Here is a 26548-nt window from a genome sequence, read left to right as displayed (position 1 = left end):
AACCCAGAACACCGGACAAGCCGACCGGCTGACGCGGTTATGAGCCGGTACCTGGTGCGGTTCTCTGGACGAGGTGAGCCCCTGACATGCGACGGCGTGTATTTATGTCGCAAACCTGAAATTGTCGACACTTAACGTTCGATGCTTTGCTACGCGTCGCAAGCAATATCAGGTAAAGAGGTTCCTAATCGAAAAATTTATAGATGTCATCGCAATTCAGGAGACCAAAGTTGGAAGTGACGAAGAGACCGCATGCTTACTGGCTTCTTTCTTGCACTCTTTCGAAGTGTGCGTGTCGCGGGCAAATGGTATGTCCGGGGGTTGTATGTTGTTTTTACGAAAATCTTTGAACGCACAAGTCCAATCAGTAATAGTCAACAATATTGGTCGACTCGTCATTCGCGACTGTAGTATTTATTTCGAATGTTGAATATCGTATCATAAATGTATACTCCCCAAACGACATTAACGAAGGGAAAATGTTTTTTTCAGAGCATTGACCAATCTTTAGATTCTCAACGTAAAATTGTCTTGTTAGGTGATTTTAACTGCTTTTGTGGCACACGAGACCGAGCCAAAATTACAAGACAAAGCGACAGTAGTGCAATTATTTCAAACGAGTTGATTACGGTATACAGTTTGCAGGATGTCGCGACGTACCAAAGTACCAACGACTGTTTATGGTACACTCATTATCAGTCCTCGAGTCATGCCCGTCTTGATAGAGCTTACGTGTCAATTGAACTTTTAACCGGATATGAAGATTATAATATATTGTCGGTATTTTTCTCTGATCATGCACTCGTTTCCTTTAATTTTGGTGGTTTCAAAGAAAAAAAAAACAGTTTCGTTGGGACCAGTGGAAAATGAATAATAATCTTTTTAAGGATGAAGTTTTTACTGAGACAGTAGATAAATTATTAAGTAAAATGCACCACGTAGGGGCGAGCGCCTGTGAAAAGTGGGAATGGTTTAAAGCGAGAAGTTAAATTTAGTGCAATACAACGGTCTAGCACGCTTGCTTACTGGAAAATGACCGAAGAAAAGTTGCTCCTTGATGACCGTCACCGACTATGCAAACTCGAAAATGAAAACTCAGGCATGCTTCCAGAACAGATTAAGAGAGTAAAAAGTAAAATTGCGGACTTAGAGGTGGAAAAGTATAAAGGAGCCATCGTGCGCGCCTGAGCCGCTAAATATATTCTAGTGGAGCAGCCCACCAAACGGGCATTTAATACCGAAGCTAAGCATGTAAAAGAAAAAAAAAACACAGCCTAAATAGAATACGAAGGCTTACCAAGTAGTCAACCGGAGATTATAGAAAAAAAAGCATATATTGAATACTATAGTAATCTCTTCCAGCGACAGGAACACGGCAGCGATGCGCAATTTGAAAAATACCTAGCAGTAATGCCCCGTCTCGAAGAAGAGATAACAGAAAAATTAGAAGAACCGATAAGCGTCCCAGAGATCGAGAAGGCGATTGAAAAACTGGCAACAAAAAAAAAAGCTCCGGGTCCTGACGGATTAACTGCGGCATTTTACAAACATTTAAACACGATATTGCTGCGCGTCTGCACGACGTAATAACCGAGTCGAATGAGGCAGAAACGTTACCGCCTTCCTTTCTAAATAACCATACTGTTCTTATTCCTAAAGTGGATGATGCACACAAATTAAGAACTGTTAAGAACGGCAGACCCATTGCTTATGCAACGTCGACTATAAAGTATTAATAAAATTTCTCGCCCGAAGAGTGCAGAATGTTATTTGCGTCATAGTAGGGGATCACCAGGCCTGTAGTATCCGAGGTAGATCTATTTTAACGAACGTGCACATTGCGAGAAGTGTATTAGAGGTGTGCGATGCTCAACTTGATCGGGTAGCCATCCTCCAGATTGATCAGGGCAAAGCATTTGACCGAGTGCAACATACCATCCTATATAAAGTTTTAAATCATGTACGAGTGGAAAAAGTCATAAGGAAATTTGTACAAATGGCATATACGGGATGTACAACACAGATTATAATTAACGGGAAAGCAACATCGAGAATTTCTGTCAATTCGTCAGTTAAACAGGGTTGCCCGCTATCACCTTTGTTGTTTAGTATCTATTTAGAGCCCCTTTGTCGAACTATAATAAATAATACGAGTTTTAATGGGTTTTCGTTAGAAATTATAGAGGTCAAACTCCAGTCCTATGCCGATGATGTTGCTATTTTTTGTAAAGATAAAGATAGCATCACAGCAGCAGTCTGTGAAGTGAAGACCTACTGCAAGACTACGGGTTCAGCTGTCAATTGGCAAAAGTAAAGGCGGCTTATGGCATGGAACATGGGCCACAAAGCCCGACGTTTTTGAAAACATAAACTTTACGTCGACACTTCCAAAGTACTTAGGCGTTCCTCTACAACAATTTAAGAGACCGAACATATACTGGTAATCAGTAGTGTAGAAAACGCGCGAGGCAGCTGGCAAATGGAAAGGATGCGATATGTCCATTTTTAAGCGAGCTATACCGTTTGTAATATTTTTGTAATCGCTAAATGCTGGCGTGTACTAGAGTGCAGGGATGGGCAGTATTTCAAATACAAGTATTTGAAATACGTATTTCAAATACTTTGTGTATTTTGCATTTGTATTTATTACAGATTGGGTAATCTATTTGATGTGCGTATTTAAATACTAAAACATGGGTATTTCAAATACAGTTGTAATTATCTACAATATTGTGGGCGAACATACATTCTCAAATTTATTCTCACGATAATTCTTGTTTTTATGATAGGGTTGTAGGATATTCTTGACTCCAAATCACTATAGGGGGCGCCGCTGCATTTTCAAAATGGCTGAGTTAGTGAGGGTCGGTTGGACGGCGAAAGCTTTGCTCATTACGAGTATTTTGGAATATGCTAACGCTACGAAATATTCACGGTTCTACGAGGAAGCAGACCTTCTGTTACAGGCCGGGCATCTGTTTCTTTGCGGCAAAACATCGTCGTCCGAGGACAACGTTGAAATGTTGGCTTTGTGCCTCGCAACGAGCAGCGTCAGAGGCGATCCGCATGAGATCACCGTGAAACTTGTCGCGGGAGATGGCCTAAAGTTCCGTGCGGACAGTGCCGTCTGCTCGTGCGTGGCGCGATCATCAGAATGCTGCAAGCACGCTCTCGCCACGCTTCTTCACTGCAACAGGTAGGCACCTAGCAACCTGCACAACACGGTACGGCTAGCGCGAGTTCAATGTAGTCTTTCGGCGGCTCTGATTGTTGCTCGCTCGTATCTCTTGAGCGCAGGCGCGTCGCATACTGATATCGCACGCAGGTGTCGCGCTTTGAAACACGATAACTGTTTTCAGGTGGTGGTTAAAACGCGTGCGTAGGGTAGCCCCTAAGTGTTTCTCTGTTGCCGGCGCCGGTTTCATAGGCGCACTGAGCGTCGGCGCGATCGTAGCACGGTCCCATTTTTAAACCCACGAACCTGTTTCTAACACGATAGTATTTCGCTTATATGATGCACTGTATTGCATACTCAAACCACAGTACAGACGCGTCGCTGATTATCTGCAAGCCATGAGAGCTCTATAGTTTCGGTTTCACTTCACAGAAAGGGAATCCAGCATCTGGAAGATCTCAGCTGCACCGACAAGGAGTGCGCGTGGAAAAAGACCCCTGGAAAGGAGTTGTATGGCGATCCTGTGCCGTACAAGATGTTCTGCCACGTAAAAAAGCTCCGACCTACGCTGGAGCCTTCACCTGAGGCGCAGGCAGCCATCCTCAAGCAGCTGACAGGCGCCTGCTTTAATTGTACGCTCGCCAAGCATTGGTAGGGACAAATTCATCTTATAAGTGTCTTTTGTTCTGTACGCCAATCCTGAGACACAGGTAGCTGTCCTCCACCTAGGCTCCAGTGTTGCTAAGTGACAAAAGCAAACCATATTGATTACTTTTTTTTTTTTTTCGTCACATTGATTATTTAGAGGTCGGTAAGCACGTTGCGTCTTAGCGACATATTCCTCTGGTGTCTAACTGTGAACTCTGGTGGCAGTAGCTGCGACTTAATCGCATCAAATTTAGTTGTCGCGTTCAATGCAGTCATGTAAACGGCATAATGCGCTAGGGAAGCGTATTGCATTCAAGTTGCTAGACAGAGGTGGATTGAGACGGCAAATGCTCATTCATTCAGCCCATGTAAACGGAGGTTACATCGCATTTTGGAATGGAAAGAATTATGGGAAGGCTGTGGCTGCGGAGTGCGCTCCCGTGTGGTCGCCCGCAGTTTTCTACCGAGAAGAAACGCAAGTTTTTATTGCCAAACTAAGTGAGCGGAATATAGTTGAGCTGCTCGCTGAGGGCTCTTCAAGCCTTGCAAGATACAACTTGCACAACCGAGGGAGTCCCCAGAGGCTTCAGCAGAAGCACGAACGACGAGCTCCGAGCACTGCATTGTAGCGCAAAACGAGTAGCTCCTGCCTCGGTGCCGTTCCTGGCTGCGCCAGAGCTTTTCGGCTTCAGGGTCCGGGCGCAGTTCGCAAGGTTTGGCGAGGAGAAGCAAGGTTGCGTCCCCGGAGCGGTTGGAAAAGATCTTGCTCGCCAGGCCGTTTGCACGCGCATCACCTCTGACCCACAGTGGCCCGGTGGCCCGACCCAGTGCCCAAAACCTTTGCGTTTTGATGCTTCTTCCGTTTCGTAACTTCTTGTAAAGCATCGAAGACAGCTGGCACAATCTTTACGCTCGCCGAAAGCGTCGAAAGGCATTCACGTGCGATGCACCGGAAAAGTTAGTCACGGGGTGCGGCCGGTTGCAGAAACGCAGCTTTAAAGGAGCTGTGCAACGATATTCAGTTGGAATGTTTTTGACCTTATACGAGCTTACTGACACTAGTAAGACTCAAGGATACTGGCACACAGCGCCACTGGCCAAAAAACTCCTTTGTTGCGGTGTAATTTCAAGGAAAAAAGTGATAATTTTCATTCAATCTCCCCTTTGCAAAATTTGATGACGTGACGTGAGGATCGCAGTACACCCATATGACGATATTTGAATGCTGTTCATTGATTGGACCCGAGCATTGCGTGGGCACTCGATTTGGGCTCGTGATAATTACTAGCTCGAGAAGCATTCGGGTAGTGGCCCGTGTCCAATCGCTGCAACGACGACAATAGCCGAGCCATAACAATATCTGGAACTCAGCGCGTGCCCTGTGCTTTGCCAACCCCAGCGCGTGGCTATGATCTACATTGGCGGCATATAATCGGCTTCAGATCACGTGGCCGCTTGTTCTGGCTGCGAGTTGAGGGGGTGAACGCTGCTCGTTTTTCTTTAATTTTTTTCTGGGACTTCTATTGCGTGGGTTGAAAAACAAACACGTGTTCCATAGGTCATTAATGTCAGGAATCCGTTCTAAGCGGTATTTGCGCAAAGTACAAAAATTGTTGCATCGCCCCTTTAACTTTGAGCTTTGACACGGCGTGGCGCCACCTTTGCATAGGGCTTGGTGCACATTCATGTAAACATTGCTGCGTCGGCTTCATTCGAAGGACAATTGGGGTCGATGTGCTGAAGTCGCATTCATATGTAACGCGGCTATGAATGTTACTTAGTTGCACCGACTCAAGTTGTCGCATTCAGTGTGGTCATGTACACGGAATAATGCGCTAAGGAAGTGCTTCGCATTCAAGTCGATAGACGAAGGTAGATCGAAATGGCAGATGCGCATTCATCCAGCACATGTAAACGGAAGTCGCACCGCATTTTGGAACGGGGAGGCTTATGGGAAGGCGCCCACTGCGAGAGCGAGTGAACAGCTGAGAACATGGCGGCGGCCAACCTTATCGGCGGCGCGGAGAGCTGTCCTGTGTTGTCGCTCGCAGTTTTTTCCCAGGGAATAACGCAAGCTTTTATTGCTTTCATAAGTGAGCGGAAATAGCTGAGCTACTCGATGAGGGAAGCCCCCGTCCAAGCCTTGTGAAGTATGACTTGCTTGCCGAGGGGGTCCCTGAAGGCGTCGGCGCAAGCACGAACGACGCCGAAAGCTCCGAGCACTGCATGGTAGCGCAGAATGAGCCGCTCGTACCTTGGTGCCGCTCCTGGCTGCGCCGGAGCCTTTCGGCCTCCAGTTTGTCCGGTCACAGCTAGCGAGGCAATGTGCTGTAGCTTCCTCAAAACATTTGGAAACGATCTCGCACGCCACAGCCTGTGCATACGAGTCTCCTCTGGTCCAGAGTGGCACGACGGCCCGGAGCCCAAAACGCTTGGGGTTTGATGTTTTCCCGTCTCATTACTTCTTCCACAGCATCAAAGACAGCGGGCATGAAATTTATCTCTAATCTTTACGTTCACCGAAATCGTTGAAAGGCCTTCACGTGCAATGCACCGGAAAACATGGTCACGTGGTGCGGCTGATGCCGGAAACGCAGCTTTAACTTTGAGCTTTCACACGGTGTGGCACCACCTTCGCGTAGGGCTTGGTGTGCATTCAAGTAAACGTTGCCGCGTCGGTTTCGTTTGAAGAAAGATTGGAGTCGATATGCTGAAGTCGCATTCATGTCAACGCGGCTAGTGAGAGCCTTCAAAGCTGACGATTGGGACCGATGTCAGAGCTTTGTGCTGAATGGGCACACTTGGCCAATGCAAAGCCGTATTTGCTGTTTGTGAGCCTCGACAGGACAATATTTTGGTCAGAACTTGTCACATGCGGACAGATGATGACAGGATCCTCGAGGCTACATAGGTGCTTGTTCCACGTGCTCATTTATTCATTGGTGGATGTCAGATTACCGTAAAATAGCAAGAAAGTGCCTCCTCAAATAATAACAGAAATTAAGGGATGAGCGCTTGTTAGGTCAGTTTTACCTACCGTAAAATACCGAGCAAAATCGCCCACGAAAAATTTGGAGAGAATCAAGAAAAACATGGGGATGAGCGCTTGTTAGGTAATCGATTTTACATATATATGTACCGGGCAAGCTAGCGGTCTTCTGCCCATTGAGCAACCACCAAGGCGTCTCCGCACCTGTCATCAGCTGGCTCGTGGGGCAGCATCGCATGGAGCATAGTCCCTGAACCAGCTGGAAGAGCATCACACCAGTTGTCTCTTTCAGCGCCGTGTTGTAGGCAAACGTGACTTAGGGTAACACCTCGTCCCACGTCTTGTGCTCCACATCGACATACATGGAAGTCATGTCGGCGATGGTCGTGTTCAAAAGCTCTTTCGGCCCGTTTGTCTGCAGGTGGTACGCAGTGGTGCGACGATGGCTGGTGTGGCTGAGCCGAAGGATTCCTTGAGTTAGCTGCGCCACAAACGAGGATCCTCAGTCTGTGAACAGATCCTTGGGGGAGCTGTGTCGGAGGACACTGCACTTGACAAAGAATTTGGCAACTTTCACAGCAGTTTCCAACGGGAGGGCTTTCTTCGTGGCATATCATGCAACGTAATCCATTGCGACGATTATCCACCTGTTTCCTTGCATTAGTGGTGGGAATAGGCCAATCTAATTCATTCTGATCTGCTGGAATGATGTTGTCAGCGGCAAACGGTTTCAAGCCCCTTGTCTTTTGTTGTGGTACAAATTTGCCAGTAAACTTTAGTTTCTTCAGTTCTACCCCGTACCTTCACCAGATTGTCACGAATGACAAATTATGAGGTAGTGAAGAACTGAAGAAACTAAAGTTTACTGGCGAACCTGTGTCACAACAGAAAACAGACAGCAGGCATCGTGGGTGTTCATGTCGGTGAAAAGGCTGGCTCGAGCGCTTGCGATAGGCTGACTCCATACGGCGCACCGCGGCTTTTTTTAGTCTTCCCTGGCAGCCTAAAACATTCTACTTCTATCGTTCGGGAACTATGCACTCTGAACATGAGCAAACTACACGGTTCTCCAACCTTCTAAATTCATCCACTTATGCTAAAAAAAAAATATATATGTTATGCAGTGGTGGGAGTCATACCCGAGCGACATGCGCGTGAGGCAATTAAGAGCGCTGTCGACTCGACTGGGTATGATCGCAGCAATATGTCGAGAAGGCCACACTTACCGACCTCCAGCCGACCTCCGGCAAAAAGTAAGGTTTTAATCAATATGCCCCTTGTATGTCCTAACCTTCCTCATTGCTTTCTTTCTTCTTTCGTAACAATTTAAGGAAGTGTATCCTTCAGGTTGTTGAACTTGTCATTTTATTAAATTTTATGTACGGTAACTTTACGAATATGGTGTCGCAATATTAAGAGGGCCTAATAAGCCGTTCGATGAAAGGTAATGGGTGGCATTACTCAGTGATAAGTAGTGACTGTTGCCACGTCTATTTATTTTATTGCTCAATAAGCAGTCACATGTTTTGGTTGAATTTCAGTTTTGTCTATGTATCAGAAACCTCGAGATTTGACTTCCTGTGGCTTTCAAACATTGTTCGCTGAGCCTTCAATACATAGATGCAAGATTTACTGTATTGTTTACATACTCACCAACCTCAGAGTTTGCCCCTGTTGAATTCCTTTAAGCTGCAATTTTCCTTTCCAAGATGTCTATGCTGCGCTTACGTCTACGGGTTCTCGGATACTTCGTTCGCAAGAAAGTTCCACGCGGAGCAATCGAGCAAGTCACGGGGTTCCAGTCTAGCAACTGGCAAGCCAATCACAGAATCATGCAGATCGCCAGGGATGAAATCTCCAGCGAGATCCGCGTTATGCAAGAGCTCCTGCCCGCCGTGATGTCCAAACATCTGGGACTAAACTATAATCGTCAGCAGTCCTTCAAGTTTCTACAGGAGTCAGCCCGCACCCTACGGTCAAACTCATGGGATCATTTTCTTCGTCATCAGAAAAAATCCATCGAGGTGACACCCAGAGTCAAACCAGAACCCCCCCTCAACTTGTCCGGAGTGCAGTTATCCCCGTCTACAGAAAGCTTTCTGGCCCACGGGCCGAAGTATGCTCCTGCGGTCGCCAACACCAGAGTCGACCAGCTGGCCGCGGTGTACGAGATCGCCACCAAGATACCGGAGGACAGCCGTCAGGACTTCGTAGCGGCAGGGTCAAGAGCTGTGTGCTTCCATGGTGAGACAAGGAAAACCAAGAATGCTGCCACCCTAGCTATCAAGGAACTTCAGTCCGCTGAGCTGAGAGTTCTCCAAGCGGACAAGACGGGCGGGTTCGTCATCCTCAACAAAGAACAGATGCAGGAGAAGACCGACGAAGCGCTGAAAAAGAACTTTCTTCCTCTCTAGTCGAGGCCGTCCGGTTCCCTCAGGTCTCAGGTGAAGGCGCTCTGCGACTCCTCCAACCTCCCTTCTCTAAAAAGTGCCATTGTTGCTCCTGCTAAGCAGTACCTATCTATTTTCTTTTCTGCCAAGACACATAAGCCTGGAGTGCCATTCCGTAGCATTATTTCGGAAACAGGGTGCTGGCGATGTTCTTACAAAAACATCTCGAAACCTTGGACCTTCCTCAACCTTTCCGACTAAAGAATTCCGAGGACCTTATCCCAACGTTAGATAACTTGCATATCGGTACGGGAACTGTTGGAGTGTTCTCTCTTGATGTAGTAGATTTGTATTATAGTCTCGATGTGAAAACCCTTCTGGGGTTCGTGTCCGAAGCTGTGCACTTAAGAGGCGTTATAGATTTTCAAAATTCCTGTGGCATCTCACTCTCAGCATTTCTAGAGTTGATTCGCCTGTATCTTCAGTCCACCCTAGTCGAACACGAGGGCAAAGTATTCCTTAAAAAATCCGGTGTGTGCATAGGGTCGTGCCTAGCGCCCATCCTAAGCGAAATCTTTATGTTTCACGTTGATACAAAGGTTCAATCAATCCTTCAGCAGGAATTTCCCGAAGCCTTGGTTTATCGCTACGTAGATGATTATCTTATCATTCATTCCACTAATTCATATACCGCAGCGATTGAAAGCGTTTTCCAGAAGAACTCCTTCGGGCTCACGTTCACAAAAGAGACCCCTTCATCTGAGGGATTACAGTTCCTTGATCTGAGATTGGTCCCCACCAGTGTCGGGATCTGCTGGTCCAATCAGCAGAGGTCTGCGAAGCCTGTCCTGCCGTTCAGCAGCTCGCACTCATAAAACGTAAAAACTGGTATTGTCCGAAACCTTATTGCTGCTGCCAAATCCAAGTCGTGTCACCACCTTTCCGCAACTAGTCTGTCCAATCAAATAGGCCGCCTTCTCAAGGCAGGTTACCCAAACGACTTGATCGAGCTTACCATCAAAAGACTTGTCACAGGGCCTCAATCCAAAAAGCTGCCTCCAAGGTCCCGCTTCGCGTGCATCCCCTACATTCATAACATTTCGCATCGACTGAAATCCATAGCTCAGGGCTTCAACACCAACGTGGTTTTCTCGTGTAAGTTTAAATTGGCGTCTATTTGCAAAAAAGGCAACAGCCCCGGACTGGCGCCCCCTTGCCAAAAGAACCACAAAACCTGTTACGTTCCTTGCCGCAAAGAGTGTGTTTACTCAATACCTATGTCCTGTGGTGCCCGATATATCGGCCAAACGGGGCGTTGCTTAAATGACCGCCTGAGAGAGCACGCGAACGAAGTTAAAAAAGCGGTCTCCAACGGTTCAGAGGTCATTCACCACCCGATCGCCAAACACGCATAGGAATGTACTTCCTGCTCGGCCGTCCTTCCCTCTACTACAAGAATCGGGGGTCACCCCTCGAGGTATGGTCGGGAGATTCTGGAAGCCTTCGCCATGTGTCGATCCAAGGACAACATCGGCTCCCCTTCCATTGCCCTTTCGGGGAAAGAGATAATATTTCTTAGTTCGGAGCTATCTCCCCCGACGTTCCCAACAGCGACGACGCACGCTTGACGGCATAGTGCTCCTCCTTTCCACCTCCTTTTTCACCCCCCCTCCTTTTTCCTTATACACGAACTCATCTCTGTTACGTCACGCCGCGGTGGTGGCGCGTCGGACGCACTTCCGCTCCGGGGCTGTGGGCGGAAGTGCCTATCGGAGACGTGTATTCCTGCGTTGTTTTGAAAGGAACCAGACAAAAACCTGCCTTCTCGTCGAAATGCTGCGACTGGGGCTGTACCAAAAGTGTCGAGAAAGATTTGAAGGTCAGTTTTCATGCGCTCGGTTCGTCCAAGAACGTGGATATGTGCCGTGAAAAAGGACAACCAGACGCCGTCGGACCCCGATATCTTGGGGGGAAGCATTTTGGGTTGAATTCACGGATACTTCTGGTCATCCAATTTATTTGTTTTGTTCCAAAATGAGCGCCGGAAAATCGTCAAGCTGTACGGACCACCTGCGGACTACGTTCAGTGCGTCTTCAAGTTAAAAACGGCCGCCTGATCGTTCGAACTGTCGTCTGCTCTTCCAAACGTTTCTGCTTGGCGTCTGCTCTTTTAGAGGACACCGGCCCGTAGACCAAACGTGGGCCCAGTACTTGCGATAAGAAGTAAGTGCAGGCCTCAAAGGACTTAAGTTTGAAGGCTGGTAAACAGGCTGGACGTAAACAGTAGATACAAGGAAATGTTGATCATTGTTACCAGCGGCCATCACCGACTTGTTATGCCTGATTCACTTGGTTAGATTCTGCTTGCGATTTTCAGTATCGACGTCGATATCTCAGCTACAGTTCACGCTTTTGCAGTCCGAGCGACGTCGTGACTGAAAATTGCGTGCGAAATCTCATCATGTGAATCAGGCTTTAGCGTACATTCTGCGGCGTCCACGCGGAATGAATCGCCGCATGTCAGATGATTCACGCGAAGTTTTGCGGTGTAACGAGCCTCAGTAATTTCGCTGACGCCGCTCAAGTAGTCAGACATCGTTAGGAGGACGTAGAATCAACAATTCCAACGCCAAAAAGAGCGCGGGGACTCACACCGACACCGACAACATCGCATTTCAATGGTTTGCTTATGGGCGACGGCGAGCTTTTTGCCCACACCCCCAACGCGCAAGCGCGGCGCCGGTGGTGTCCGCTAGGGGCGCTCCGGGCGCTCCGGTTTGTTTGTAAACATGAGTTGGTGTATAAGCAAACTCTTGGTGTTATTAAATGTTGTTGCCAGTTGGAAGTTTGTGTTTGTCCGTCCTTTCTCGTTTTCTCCCTCAAGTTTACCTAAATCCAATTGTTTGTCGTTTTTTTTTATTTTTACAGGAGGAGGAGGCGGGCTGATCGGTTATGCAGGTGAGCTTAAAGATGTACTTGTTTATCCTTTGCCAACTAAGTACAGTACAAAGGCTGTTTCACACAGTTAATATTGAGTGAGATTGCAACTGCTTACGACTAGATGTTACTACCGAGCTCCCCTCTACCAAAGTAGGAAAGCTGTCCTAGCTTTCCTTCGCTCACTGTAAGCGTGGGATTACGCTGAAATGCCGCTTTGTTGTTTTGTTTACATCCCTGTCTCTGTGTGTGCTGCAATCCAGTGCAGGAATCTGCGCCTAGGACGTGTGTGTGTGTTCGACTCTTCGAGGATGGCATTCATAAGTGATTGAAAATACCAACAGGACAAGTATTTTCCGCTTGACTTCTTTTTATCATACCATAGGCCACTTGTTGAAGGGGTGGCTAGGCTTGATGGGTCGGGTGATGATCCCGTAAGCATAAAGGGGAAGCTTGCTCTGCTTGGTTGTGCTGTGTGGAATGATGTCGCTGATCGGGCGGGGATACCGGGGTCGGGGGAGCGGCAAATGCGGTGATGTGATTGCTGCGCCATTTGCGCCAAAGTGGTTACCCTGCTACATTTGACCAAAATGTGAGGAATTTGCGCCAACATTGCGCCAGAACTTAAGTTCACTTAAAAATACTGAAAATATAACAGTTGCAGGCCTCGCTACCGGGCCGGATCGTTAGGGCAGGCTTGTACGGGTTTTCAGGACTTTCGATAATCGCCTCAAATAACTTACTATTCGATTTGATTTCGAACCAAGCACACTAACAGTACTCGGAAGTTTCACAGTAACTCTCGTGGTCCGTTCTGGTGGGTTACTTAGCTTTGTCGACTGCGCTTCTCACTGTATACTGGTGGGCTGCAGTGAAGCGACAATTGCGAACTAGGCGTCCCGATGTTGTGTGTCTTGCTTCGTCGCGGCGCACCCGCGTGCTAAGGGGACAGGTACTCCTCCAGAGCGAGACATGGTCCAAGCTTTTGTAGGTTTATTTTTTATGCTTTGTTTTTTGTCTGAATTGTGAATTGCAGCTTTGTTACAACCCCCCTAGAACTTGAAGGACACATAAATCTAAGTGTCCAAAATAATTGTATTTTAAAATTTTTTCAGTGCGCTGTCCTTCATCAGTCGTCTTCCTGTTACCGTGTCCAGTGTTTCCACACGCAACTAAACAGCACATTTGCAGTGATATAGATGAAAATTAAGTGTGCGGTTATGCTCCAAAAGCTCTTTTTGTTTCTTCAAAATGAACTTTTGGCTGCTCCAATAGCTGCTCCAAAATGGCTACGACCAATCACATCACTGCAAATGCTTTGGTCTTTCAGTTCCAATTTCTCAGGTTAAAACAATTTAGCACAAATGTTTTGTCGTGGTACTCGGCAAAGCCAGCTGTCGCTATGATCGCAATAATACATGTTGATTCAACACAGTTTTTTTTTTGCTTTCCTCCCTGCTTTGTAATCGCATCATTCGCCAAACACACTGGATCTGTTGAAAAATATAAGCCGTTTGTTATCACCAATTTTTATTTCAACAAGAGTTTGAAAAGTGGAGCCTCTATCTTGGTACTCCTTAACTGCCTTCCGAATTACACAGTGAGAGCTTTAACCAAACTTTGGCCACATATCAAGCACACTTTCCATTACAACCCATTGGCCGTCGCCTTTGTTTGGGTAAGTTCTTACTAGAACTCATTACTTGCCTGGTGCCTCATTATTGCAACTAGGTTCGCTGGTGTGTCGCCGGCACAACATTCGCTTCGCCAAGAGGGGCCACATGCACCGCGCAACAGTTTGTTGCTCGTTTTGTTTTGCCGAAAGCTGTCATTTCTACCTATAGAGGACAGAGGAAGCAAGGTAGAGACTTTTCGTGTTTCCCCAGCTTCCCTATGATGGGTTGCACATGTCGTAGTGAGCGGTCATAGTCACACTCGCTCGCAACTATGGGAACGAGCCTTAACCTTGGACTAGTATGTCCAGTACGTATGAATTAGAATGTAGCAGGTGCAGTAAGTAAGATAACCTCAGATTTAACTATGGATCAGCTTTTGGTGGACTGTACAAACATCTCTCTCATAGTAGCTTGGTGTTTCACATCCCATTATTATACATGCAAGCTGGAACGGTGTGGGGTCTGCATACGCAAATATTTGAATAAAATTTATACTAGACATGTGGTTTGGCTGTGTTTTATAGTAAAGAAAAACAAGCAAAGTTCACGTTGCAGAATCTCTATGCATCACTTTCGCTTGACCCACTGTCATGAGGCTCTATTTGATCATGATCACTGTATAGACTGGCTTGTGGTCTACTTCCATTGTCCCGGAACCATCAAGGCTGGACGAGAAGTACCGGCAGGTCATAGAGTGCGCCGAAGGCAATGATCTTTTGGCAAGGCTTGCCGCAGTTCCGGCCTCTCCTCCGGAAGGCTGCTCTTCTTTCTACGATCAACAAGTCGCTGTCTCTGTTGAAACAGCCGCTGTCATGCTTCGTGACACAAAAGAGAACAAGGCAGCCTGGATGATGCAACGTCGCTGCCGGATTACAGGCAAGTGTATTAATAACCAGTAATGGGACGAATCTTTATCTACTGAGTGTATTAAGGAGTGGCCAGACTGTTTAAATCGACCGCAAAATTCGGTTTCTTAACCTATGCCGCTACGACTTTGTGCAGTGTTGCCCACAGATGGTGCATTTTTTTGTAAAATTTGCAAAGAGCGAACTTACCTGAGGAAAAAGTTAAAAAAGAAAAAGGCTTAGCTCCTATGGAAATGCGGCGAAGCCAAATGTCTTCAAACAATACGGCGCCGTTCCGTACGGGAGACAAGAGATGGGGCAAGCGGCCGCGATGCCAACTGCGCCAACGAACGAGCATACGGCGCCGAGAGCCGAAGTTTTTAGCAGACAATATTTTCGACTCAGAAGCGGCGCGAGCTTTTCTGATATCAGTTGCCAATGCATTATTTTATCATCCTTACTGATAAAGCATATTGAATGGACACATAATCGATTAGAAAAATGGTTTGTCGGGATATTTTGACTGTTTTGTTCTCGGGCTACTGATGTCGTCTGCTTTGCAGTTATTTGTTGTTACTGCGCCTGTTTTTGTTTCTGCAACTGTCGCCGCCTACGGAACGCGCTCCGCTTTTTAGTCGAAAAGATTCTCTGCTAAAGACGCCGGCTCTCAGCGCCATATGCTCATTCGTTGGCGCAGTTGTCATCGCGACCGCTTGCGCCATCTCTTGTCTCCTGTGCGAAACGGCACCGTACTGTTTGAAGACCTTTGGCTTCGCCGCATTTCCATAGGAGCTAAGCCTTTTTCTTTCTTTACTTTTTCCTCAGGTGAGTTCGCTCTTCGCAAATTTTATGAAAAAAATACACCATCTGTGGGCAACGCTGCACAAAGTCATAGCACGATACGTTAAGAAACCGAATTTTGCGGTCGATTGAAAGAGCCTGGCCACTCCTTGATACACCCAGAAGGATTAAAAAAGACAACCAAACATAGGGTCTTGGAAAGGTTCGGATAGCTGCCATACTGTAATTGCATGCGTTTCAACTGTTTATAATGTGAAACATTAAAAATATTAAAAATAATCAAAGTTTTAAGATAAATATTTTATTTGGAAACTACCATTCCTCTAGCTGCTTTTTGACACGGTAGGTGCAGCTCGCTTTCAAAAAAGGTTTTCAGAGTACGGAAAGTTCAAGATTTCCCTTGTTCCCTCGCAGTTCTGCCTAGTCATGGTGAATTTGTCTGCATTTTTTCCTGTGCCCACACCATGCAGAGAGCAAAAGGTTTAATAATTCATACCAAAGCGGTAGAGAATTCACTTGGTTTGCTCCCATAGAAACCAGTTCACTTGATGAAGGAATCTTTACCGAGTTATCAGATCAGCGACATTTGTCTTATTTAATCAGGATGTACACCAGGGAGCAAAAGCCTGGCTACCGTGCAAGTGCTTCGGTGCCTGCTTTTGTAGTTTCCAAACTCATGTTCCTGGGCGTGTCATGTATGACCTAAGAAGCATGCCTGGTGCATTAAATTAGTGCTGCCTGTAACCCAACTTGCAAGAGAGGCAGGTTTTGTTATGGTATGTGCTGTATTTACTGGAATATAAGCCAGGAACCACCTGTTTGCTACATTTTAATGCAGGAACAATATGCTACCCCCTCTCTACCTACAAGTTGGGAGACTGGGAAAAGAAGGTGCGGTCCATAATGCAGCCATCATTCCGTGGCAATGCCGCAACAGCCCATGGTCTACGATACGAGCCAAAGGCACGGGAGAAGTATGCAAAGTCCCGACAAGTCGACATTTTTACGTGTGGACTCGTTGTTTCGCCACAAAACCCCTGGCTCGGCTGCTCCCCTGATGGCGTCCCAAGAATGTCCCAAGAAGGGAGAGGTGATGACTGCAAAGGCACTCTTGGCCACTTGTGATTTTCTGGAGACTGACGAGGCTGGCACCTACAGCCAAAAGAAGCGCCACACCTTCTATGGGCAGGTTAAACTGGGGATGGTTCTTCTTGATGTGAAGAACTGTGATCTTGTTATTTATGCTAGCATGGATAATTCAATCAAGGTCATATGCGTGGATTTCGATGAAGCCTTCGTTTGGCCTCTCCTGACAGCCGTAAAGAGAATTTACTTTGAGCGTGAACTTCCAGTGCTATGTTCGTCGGTAGAGTGAAATACACGACTAGACTGATACTTAATGCCGCAGCTGGTGTACTCTGGTGGACCGCTAGAGTGCAGTACTTTTCTTTGTTGTTTTTAAAGTGGTCTACAGGATAGATTCATTTTTTTTCTTTTTGCCATTTTCTTTGTGAGCCGTAGCATATTTGCAGTGAAGCAAAAGTTTTGCCTTGTTAAATATTTTTGGCTTTGTCTCAGGAGTTTGTTCACCTCCTGAATTCTGCAGTAGAAAAGTATGTGTGCGAGTACAGTTGCGAAAAAACTTGGCGCTTATTTTTACTTTGAGGTCAAAATGCAGAATTCGCTCAATACTGTCCTTTTAGAAGCTCTCAAATTTCTAGTTATTTCTTTGGATTGATTATTCATCAGTATTTATTTCTGCTAACTTCAGAAGAAACTGTTGATGTGGTATTCCTAAAATCCCATCCTGTACATGAAGACGTATGCATGTACTTGTTATGTAATAAAATAATTATTTATGAGATATACTACTAGCTCAATTACGTTCATGCTATAATTTAAAACTAAAGTGAATGTTCTACGCTCGTCACCATCTCAAAAGAAAGGAAGTTGTGTGGTCATTCGCTGTTCCTAGTTTTTTCTAGGTTTAACTTTCAAAGGAGACCCGGTGCTTTCCCATTCTAAACATGCATGTTAAACAAAATAACGACAATTTATCCTAAACCCTTATACAGACATCTGCGCTCTTTTAACCTATTCAATATGATCATCATTCACCATGTAAATTGTAGAATTAGTACTATCTTCAACAAGTTTAACTTTCCTTACTGTGATCCTTGCATGAAAGCAACTATATAGAAGTGTGCAATGTTTTATTAATAATAAATCTACACATAGAAACTGAAGTTTCTCTCAAAAACTTGTGTTCCTCAGAGACCAGCTTCCTCTGCGACTCATGTAACTTGTACTGCAATGCCTTTGTACCAAAACATTGCTACCTAGTATTTGTTCCTTGCCACTTGCTGCCATCTCCTCGCATTGGGCACTACCAGACAAGTGTGAATGCCAAACGGAATACGAAAGTGCTTGAAGCTGACCTCTCAGAGTGAGAGCCGATGTTTCGCTAAGAGACATTTCACTGCCTGCAGAAGGCAAGTCTCTTAGCGAAACATTCAGTGTGACTCTGAGGCCTCTGGGTGACTTCCTGGCACGTCATGCGACTTGCAAACGGCATACCAGCAAAAGCATAGCTTATTACCTAACACTGAAAGCATAAACATGTACATATCTCACAATAAGAAAATATTGTGTTCAAATATGAATGAACAGACACGTTTGAGGAGATACTAATAAGGTTTCATTGTGCAGGATTCAGGCACGTAGCCAGGGGGGGGGGGGGCATTGGGCCCGGGCGCGTATAAGCAAACCATATCCCGTACAGCACCTGACCACGCCCCCTTGTCACGTGACATGACGTCACTTCCGCTAAGGCAATTTGTCAAGTCACGTGACCTGACGTCCCTTCCGCTCCAAATCGAAACCAGTTGTTTTATTGGTTAGCGAATTGTCACGTGACATGACGTCACTCCCGCCGCTGTGGCAAGGTCACGACCAACTCTATAATGGGCGACCAGCTCACCTTTTCTTGCCTCAGCGCGCCACTTTTTGTTTTGTTTGTTTAGTTCTTTTTAGTTCGCCTAGTTCCCGCCGCTCCCGCTGGCGCTGCTTAGTATCTCCACTTTCCCCGCTGCTTAGTACGCTCGGGAAGCCTGGGGAAGCTAGTACAAGCTGTCTTTTGGCACGTGCACGCGTGAACGCGTGGTTTTTCTGGTTGTAAAATAGCTCAACGTTAATGGTAAAGTGGAACTCAACGACGGGCTGTGATGGTCCTCTGCTGTGTGCCGCTGTGCAAGACGAGCACGCGGACTTCGACGGGGGTCGCTTTCCACGAGTTCCCCGTGACGGAGATCCGGAACGACTGGCTGAAGAAAATCTCTTGCCAAGCAGAAGGCGAATCAGTTACCCACCAAAATATGTAGCATGAAGAGAAAATAGGTTCTCTTCATGTTCATAGCACAAAACAGGTCGTGGTACATATAAGTTTACAGCGTCATCCTTTACACGTCGTGTTGCCAATGTTGGACGCTGTATATAAGCTTCCTCATTTTGAGCGTTTAGTTAAATATGCACTGATGCTGATACACCTACGTACCGGATCAGCCGTCATTCATCGGAAGGAATGATGTTCACGTGTTAATGTTGCGAGCTCGCGAATTTCAGATGACGCGGAACTTGCTGACAGGGTGTATATTTTTGATTATGAGTATGTTAGACGTCGTTTGTTTATCTGATACTGTTTACTGTATTCGTTACTTTTTTCGATTTAGTGCGTCACTAATAAAGAAGTTAGTTGTCTGTGTCCTAGTGAAAATGAAAGCATAATAGTAGATATACAGCTTGTCTCTGTCTCTCCTATTTTAACCATCGTTATGAGTCTGCCTATTTTAATGGTCTATTTTAAACATTTTTACGCTTTCGCCTTTCCTACAGCATTATTTCAAGAGATTGAGTATACGTTTTTTCATGTATACAAGTTCATTACTGGCCTGGCAAAAAAATTTATGAGTGGAGAAGAGCCATACCCTAAAACCGAAACTGATATCTTTTTATTGAAATTTTGAGTATTTCTGGGTGTGCATTCTTTACGAAAGGTATCAAACTGAAGCCGGTCGTATTAAGTGAGAAAACACACTGTACGTCTGGCCGCGCTATAGGACTGGAAGCTATACTGATAAGCAAACACTCCCATTGCTCTACGTTGGCTTCACATAAATTAGCTCTTCTCGAAGAAGAGCTAAAAAAAAAAAAAACTAATAGACCGGCAATAGAAAGCGCTGTCGCTTTACTCTGTTTACAGAACATGTCAAGAAAGCTATGCGGTTGTCGACAGAAAAGGTTACAGTCAAACTCATGGGTTTTATCAACACAACCGCCGCCCGTCGCGTATGACCGCGCGCGCATTTGGAGATGATACGCGGCGGCGCCTGGCGAATTTCGCTGTCCCCAGCCGTGGTCACGTGGTATTTTCCGGTACGCGCGCTCCCATAGAGAGGGGAGAGCTGACCTGGTCGCCCTTTATAGAGTTGGTCGTGGGCAAGGTAAACATGGCGCCCGCCGCCGCCTGAAGCACGAAGCCTACACGGTCAATCATCGGTGCAGTCGCGGCTGAAGCCAGAAACGCTTGAGACGGGAAGCCTACGCGATCGACGCAGTCGCGGCTGAAACGCTGTGAACGCGGTGACGCGAGGGACTCAACACTTGGTGACGCAACTACGCGACGCCCGCAGTATGCGACGTCTCGCATCGTGCTTCTGCACAGGAGTGCGTAAAAAGCGCAAGTACTTCTCTTAGCGTTCTCAACTATAGTCGGTTACAAGTCAAGAAGGTAGGAGAAGCTCCTCCCACAAGTGTGATGCGCCCGTTTCAAATCTCTCCGCAGTCGAAAGAAGAGTTCACTGGAAACGCTCCTTATTCCGCTTCAATGGATTCCCACTTGTCCCCGATCCCACGTTTTAAGAAAGCGACCTTTGTATTCATCGGAGAGGGAACCGAGCCCCTGAAAGCAGCCTTTGTATCCATCGGGGGGGAAGCTAATCCCCAAAAGTCGTATTTGTTTCCGTCGGTGGGGGAGAACTCTAATCTCCCTCTCGTGACTTCCACAATGCTAAGTCAAAGTCGAAAAATAAAGCAAATATGTACAGAAAGGCAAGACCCCCCTCGCGCGTTGGCCGCGACGTCAAGGAAACGGTGGGACGCTATTGGATGCGGAGGTGGCGGAGGGATATCTGATTCCCTTTGAGGGGCATTTGCCGCTACCTTCTTAACCTGTAACTGACTATAGTCGCTTGATAAGAGCGAAGCAAGGTTACTACCAACGCCTACCGCTGGTTTCCGAAGTCGAGCCTTCGGTTTCCAACCTCGGGTCTCGATGTCGCCGCTATTCTTGCCGCGCAGGTTCGTCGCCGACGCGGCGGATGTGAACCATATCATGCCTGAACGCTTGCCTTTTTTGATACGAAAATATGCTCTGTTGTCACGAACGCTTACGCCGACCCACAAGCTGAATTTGAAGTATTGCCAGCATTTTTATTTCCCCTGTACGTTGTCATCGCATCACCGTTACTCGCGGCGACGCAGATCTTCGTGCTTGCCTTCTAGCGGTGCCGCGGCTCTCCCGACCCAAAATAAAAAAGCTGCTCTACGCTCGAACCGCAAATTGGGGAAGTGGTAAAGAAATTAGCTTAGTACCGTCAGAAACACTCGTATGACGATAGGCATGCTCAGTGGAACTATGAAGAGAAAAAACAAGAGTGCATACTTTGAACTCGAAACGTTTTTATTTCCCCACATTAAATATATCCTTGCAATGCAGTGCTGGTTTAAAAGAATGCTATTTCCTCAGTCCCTTGCAAAATGGCAAGTTCACACTAAAAAGCAGCAGTTTACATATACATTAAACAGTTTACATATGCATTAAAAGAAGTTCACGAATGGAAATAATAGTTTCTCTCGAGACCTAAGGTAAAGCAAACGGGCATGTCGCCTCAAACGTATAAGGCACATGAAAGCTGTAATTTTGGAAGCTACTATAGCTTATTCACGTAAAAGCAGCGTCACACACTTGCAACAGCTTATGACCAGTGGCTGACCAGTCAGTCACAACAGACTTAAAATCGGTTTCAAGTCATTCCCTTCGTAAGCAGTTGCAGGTGAGTGAAACAGCCTTAAAGTGTGACACCTTTCGCTGTAAACACCAATCGTAAACAGTGAATAAACCCCTTCTGTTCTTACTTAATTGGCACCATGTCAGAATTTTACATCACTATTGTGTGCATGTGACAAAATGTGAAATTGAGCCCGAAACTGACACGGCTGCAAAATAATCAGTTTTAAGAACTCGTGTCGGATTCAAAATTGCACCCAACAATCCTGGACACGGAGCAGACGTTCGATTGTATCTGTTCGGATGAGCAGCTGTGTTTTTCCTTTCATTAATCCAGACAGTTCGAATGGATGTAACCTCTGCTTTTGTACATAACATGTGGATATGAGCATAAACAGCAGGGGAGGCACCCAGCATTAACATCAGAAGAATGAAAACAGGTTAGAGAGCAGCTGGACTTAATTCTACATGTTGGCTGATGAGTTCGTGGACGACATGAAGCGTGGAGTCTTCTGCCGCGCATGTGAACCCTCTGTGTACGCCCCTCTTTCAATGTCTTTTTTCTGACTCCGCTTTTGAAGAGACTTAGGACTAAGGACGTTGGTAACTGGTCACCGGTTCACACTCGACAAGTGCTTCCGGCAGAGTCTGTGCCCAACTACATTGCTGTGCTGCGTCGTGTCGCTCAGCACTGCGAGTAGACATAATTTTCGTACAAGTTTTGTGACCGGTTAGTTTGTAGGGTGTGTGAGGAAGCCATTTAGCGACACCTTCTCGCCACACCAGATCTCGTTTTCGCTAGGGCTCAACAACTTGCGATTGCTGCGGAGTGTGCCACAAACGGAAAACCCCACATTTCCGGGCTCCAGAGACGGCAGAGGTTCGCCACATGGACAAACACCACCTACACAAGGCATGAAACGGTTCATCAATGCCAAGCCACAGCCCTGGCGCAGGGAAGACATCTCCGAGTACAGCTAGAAAATGTTGCGCACGATGCAAGTAGCTATAATTTTGAACACGCCATTGCTGTGGTGGAAAGGGACACATCATACATGCATGACGTCAGTAATTGGCCAAATCCAAGCACCACGCTCCGGTAGTCGAATCCAGTCATCATCTGGGATCATTGAACCAAGGTAGAAATCGTTGAAGTTCAAGTAAATTAAATTTTCATCTGCATAGATGGTGAGGCTTGGTCAACAATTTTTCTAAAGAGATAGTGTCGGCTTGGAATGGCAGCATATACTTAAACCTAAACTGCTCTCCGGACGTATTCACAATGTAAGTTGGTGGTTCTGGGAAGTGTCAATTTTTCCACGCGGTTCAAGGGAAAGGAGCGTGAGCCACCATTCCTGACCGTGAAAAGACGTGGAGCAAGCCTGCTTGAAAGAAACCGGTTTGAAGTATTCGATAAGCTACGTTATGCGTGAGCAACAGACCTTTCTGGAAACCTGTGATGCCCCCAGCGTTTACTTTATGCACTGCGACGTCCAGATGTATGGCACGAGGAATTGTCCAAGAAGCGAAGACGTGGCAGAGGGAGAGCAAAACAGAGGGTGTGATGACCACTTTTTTTACCACTCACTCAATTTTTAGCATGTTCTGAGCTCCTAATGATAAGAAAGAGTGAATCGTGCTACAACTACTATATACAAAGCATTCGAGCCGGCATGAGCGTACATCCGAAGAGCCCCACAATTCTTCCCTTTGCAAGGTCTTTTGCGGAAAGGTCTATTGCGCATTCAGAATGGGAGAGAGAGAGAGAGAGGGGGGGGGGGGGGGTCCAAGAAGATGACAAATTGAAACACTCTTTGTCGAGGCTTGAGAAAGGACGGTCTTGCTCTTGTCTACCGCCTAACACAACACAAAGCACTACTATTTAAGGTGTCCTTTAATTAGCCGAGCCACTCTCACAGACTCAAAGACTGCCAAAAGAATTTCCAAGGGTCTTCGAGTAAGGACTTGGCGGACCCACATACATTCACACTAAATCGAAACTTCAAACCCAAGTACCACAAGCGTCGACTTGTTCCTTCGGCCCACGAGCCAAAGGTGTAGTACACTATCACGCAACCCGTGCAACAAGGAATTTTGCCCCCGGTGCGGAAATTTGCATGGGCTACTCCAGTTGTACCCGTGGGGGAGTCACACGGCGTGATATGGCTATGTGCATGTTATAAACGCATCATTAATCCAGTCTTGAAACAGAAGTCGTACCCACTGCCAACAGCACAGCAAATGTTGACTTAACTTGTAGCATAGTCGTTTATTACGCTTTTGGTCGCAAAACTTCTCCGTAACGCTATAGAAGGGCTTGGTATGCGGCCACGTGTGGCACTGGAGTTGACAAGGAGCCTGAAAGCTGTCAATCTAGCCAGCACCACTGGGAACTGGGCATCCAGGACGTGCTATTGTAGTTGCGAACCCACTCTGAATGAGCCACCTTTAGTTCGCAGTGATTCATCAATGCACTGATAGCACCGTCCTTTTAACCAAAATTCATCAATGAAACGCATTTAACCCCAGTATGCGTTCAATTAACGACGAGGAAGTTTCTGGACCCCTGAGGATGGACGACTCCGCTCATCACGGATGAATTATAAAGCTTTCTCCTGGTGAAAACTGAAGTTAGTAGTTGGAATGCCTCGAATCCTACTTCAAGGCTAAGAACATCACAAGCTCCGCAAAGTAGCAAGCCGTCTTCCTGGCGTTCTGCATGAATAAACATACGACACCGTACGAGCCCTGCCCGCGCACAAAAAGCTTCGGAGGTTGAGCTTGAGATCACCAAGCGCCTCAATGAGCACCACGACCCCATGCCAGCGAAAGTGCTCAGTCGGTTCAAATTCCATCAACGGAACGAATCAAACTACGATGGGCTCTGTCTCCGAGGATGTGGCCGCACTGCAAAAAATCACTGCCGACTGCAACTTCGGTACAGTGACGGCCACACCGACCACACCCTCTTTAGCAACGGCCACCACAGCCATGCTTGTGTCAAATGCCAGTTCACCACAAAAGACTCGACAGGTCCCGCAAGCCCCAGCGAGAGAATTCTCCGCTGTGCTACCGCTCGAAGTGTTGATGAGGGACCGATTAATTTGTGGCATCAAGGATTCCCACCTTCAACGTTTGCTAGTGGAACGGAACATCACTTTTGACTGCGCCAACACTCTCGCATTGAAAACAGAGTCGGCCGCCAGCCAGCAACTCCAGATGCGGAAACAAGGTAAAGTGCCCAGTTCCACTGCAACCACAAGTAAGGGGGCGAAATCATCAAAGAAATCCTGTATCCTTTGCGCAGGTATGCGTTCACCTGATAAATGCAAGCTCGCTAAAGATGCATGCAAATTTTTCCACAAGGGACACTTGGAAGAGCGCGTTTCAAGCAAAGAGTTCAACGAAAAGTCAAAGGAATGCTCGTCAAGTCGTACCTATCGGTTGACAGTAAAGGCGAGACGCATGGAGACCTCTGCCATGAGCAGCGTCGGTGAAGGGGACCCGTCGTGGATTATTGTCACGCTCCTGGTGGATGGATGACCTTTGGAAATTGATCAGACTTTCTCAACAAACGTTACAGATTCCAGTTCGCTTCACCGTCCTTTTCAAGCGAAACTCATTAATAAAACTCATTTAACCTTAGTATGCGAAAGTGGATAACCCTCTTCCACCCGTCTCCGATTTGAAATGTGTTGGGAGATGCAGTCAGGTCTTAAGTGAATGCGACTTTAAAATAAGTGCATAATTCATGGGAGGCTAGCAGACTCCCGCGTCAGCTAAGAAATCTTAGGATACAAGTAACATACACCAAAAGGGTTCAACCGGAAAGGCAACCTGAGCCAAGTCGCGACACAAAGAGGGCTTTTCGCAGTGGCACACTAGGAAAAACTTACCGTGGAAACCCACACTCTTCTCACAGATGGCACGTTTCAACGTTTTAGACTAACCAGAGTGAAGCTGTTCATGTCCTTAACAAGGACTGCTTTATGAAGAACGGTTGCCAACACTGATGCAGCTACACTAAGGTCGCTGACCACCACGGACACCGTCCCTGGGCAAGACAAGGAACGCCAGCAGTGCCAGACACCAAATTTCTTGTCCGTGTTTACAAAGCGTAAGGTCGGTCTGCCTTTTGAGTTTAGCGACACTGGTTTACACCATAGATGAGAAATTTAGTCAGCTGCAGTATGACTGCCGGCCTGGGGTTTTCAAAGGGGCGGTTCAACGATTTTCAGACTTTGGCCAATCAACTGCAGAAAATAATCTGTGTCACCCATGGAATGATGAAGAGAAAACCGTATTTTCTTGCGAATGCTAGTTTTTTTATAAAACAAATAAAACAAATCGAAGGTTAAGGTACCTCTCAACTCTCCACATCGCCTTTCGAGTGACGCACTCTGGGCGATCACGTGGTATCTCCCTGGGTTCTCTCTTTACAGACCCCAGCCACTTCATCTGCGATTATCAACTTTTCAAGGATTAGCATCATCTAAGGTCGCGGCGAGCTTTCGATATAAAAGACGGTTCGCCACAGGGGTGACGGCGAGTGTAGCAGCGGAGGGGGACCGGCTTTTTCACTTCCGCATATCCCAAAGAGTATGTCGCACATCAGTTCCGTTAACTACCACAGCGGCTGCAGATCGGCAAATATTTCGTTTTCTTTGCGATTACGCTCCGGAATAGCAGTTTTTCGGGGCAAAGTGACATGTTTTTGATCACTTGTGCATGGATAAACAAAATAAAAAATACAAACTGCCAATTCTTTCCGCACTAAAATCGTTGCACCACCCCTTTGACGTGCATCACGCAGTACTGATACACGACTGCACGCCCCTACGATGTTCATCCAGATTGAAGCGAGCAGAGATGGCGATTGAACCTCGAATGCCTGGACTCTGCAGTCCAAGCTTCCTGCTTCATGTGCTACGAGCTGTGGTGCACTAACACGCTCGGCCGCCGATCCCCTCAGCAGCGCCTTCGAAGGGTTGTGCGCCTCGGTCCAGTCCCACGAGCTGACCGC

The 26548-nt window shown here is 46.7% G+C and overlaps 1 pseudogene; it reads left to right on the top strand.

Annotated features, from left to right (window-relative positions):
* The first annotated feature begins 2846 nt into the window (after nucleotides 1–2846).
* On the top strand, nucleotides 2847–16836 carry LOC115325564 (annotated as a pseudogene).
* Nucleotides 16837–26548: the final 9712 nt, after the last annotated feature.

Source organism: Ixodes scapularis, unplaced genomic scaffold (assembly GCF_016920785.2).
Source record: "Ixodes scapularis isolate PalLabHiFi unplaced genomic scaffold, ASM1692078v2 PGA_scaffold9__187_contigs__length_104089568, whole genome shotgun sequence".
Lineage (NCBI taxonomy): Eukaryota > Metazoa > Arthropoda > Arachnida > Ixodida > Ixodidae > Ixodes > Ixodes scapularis.
The sequence above is the reverse complement of the archived record's forward strand: the minus strand, read 5'-3'. Positions and strand labels throughout refer to the sequence as shown.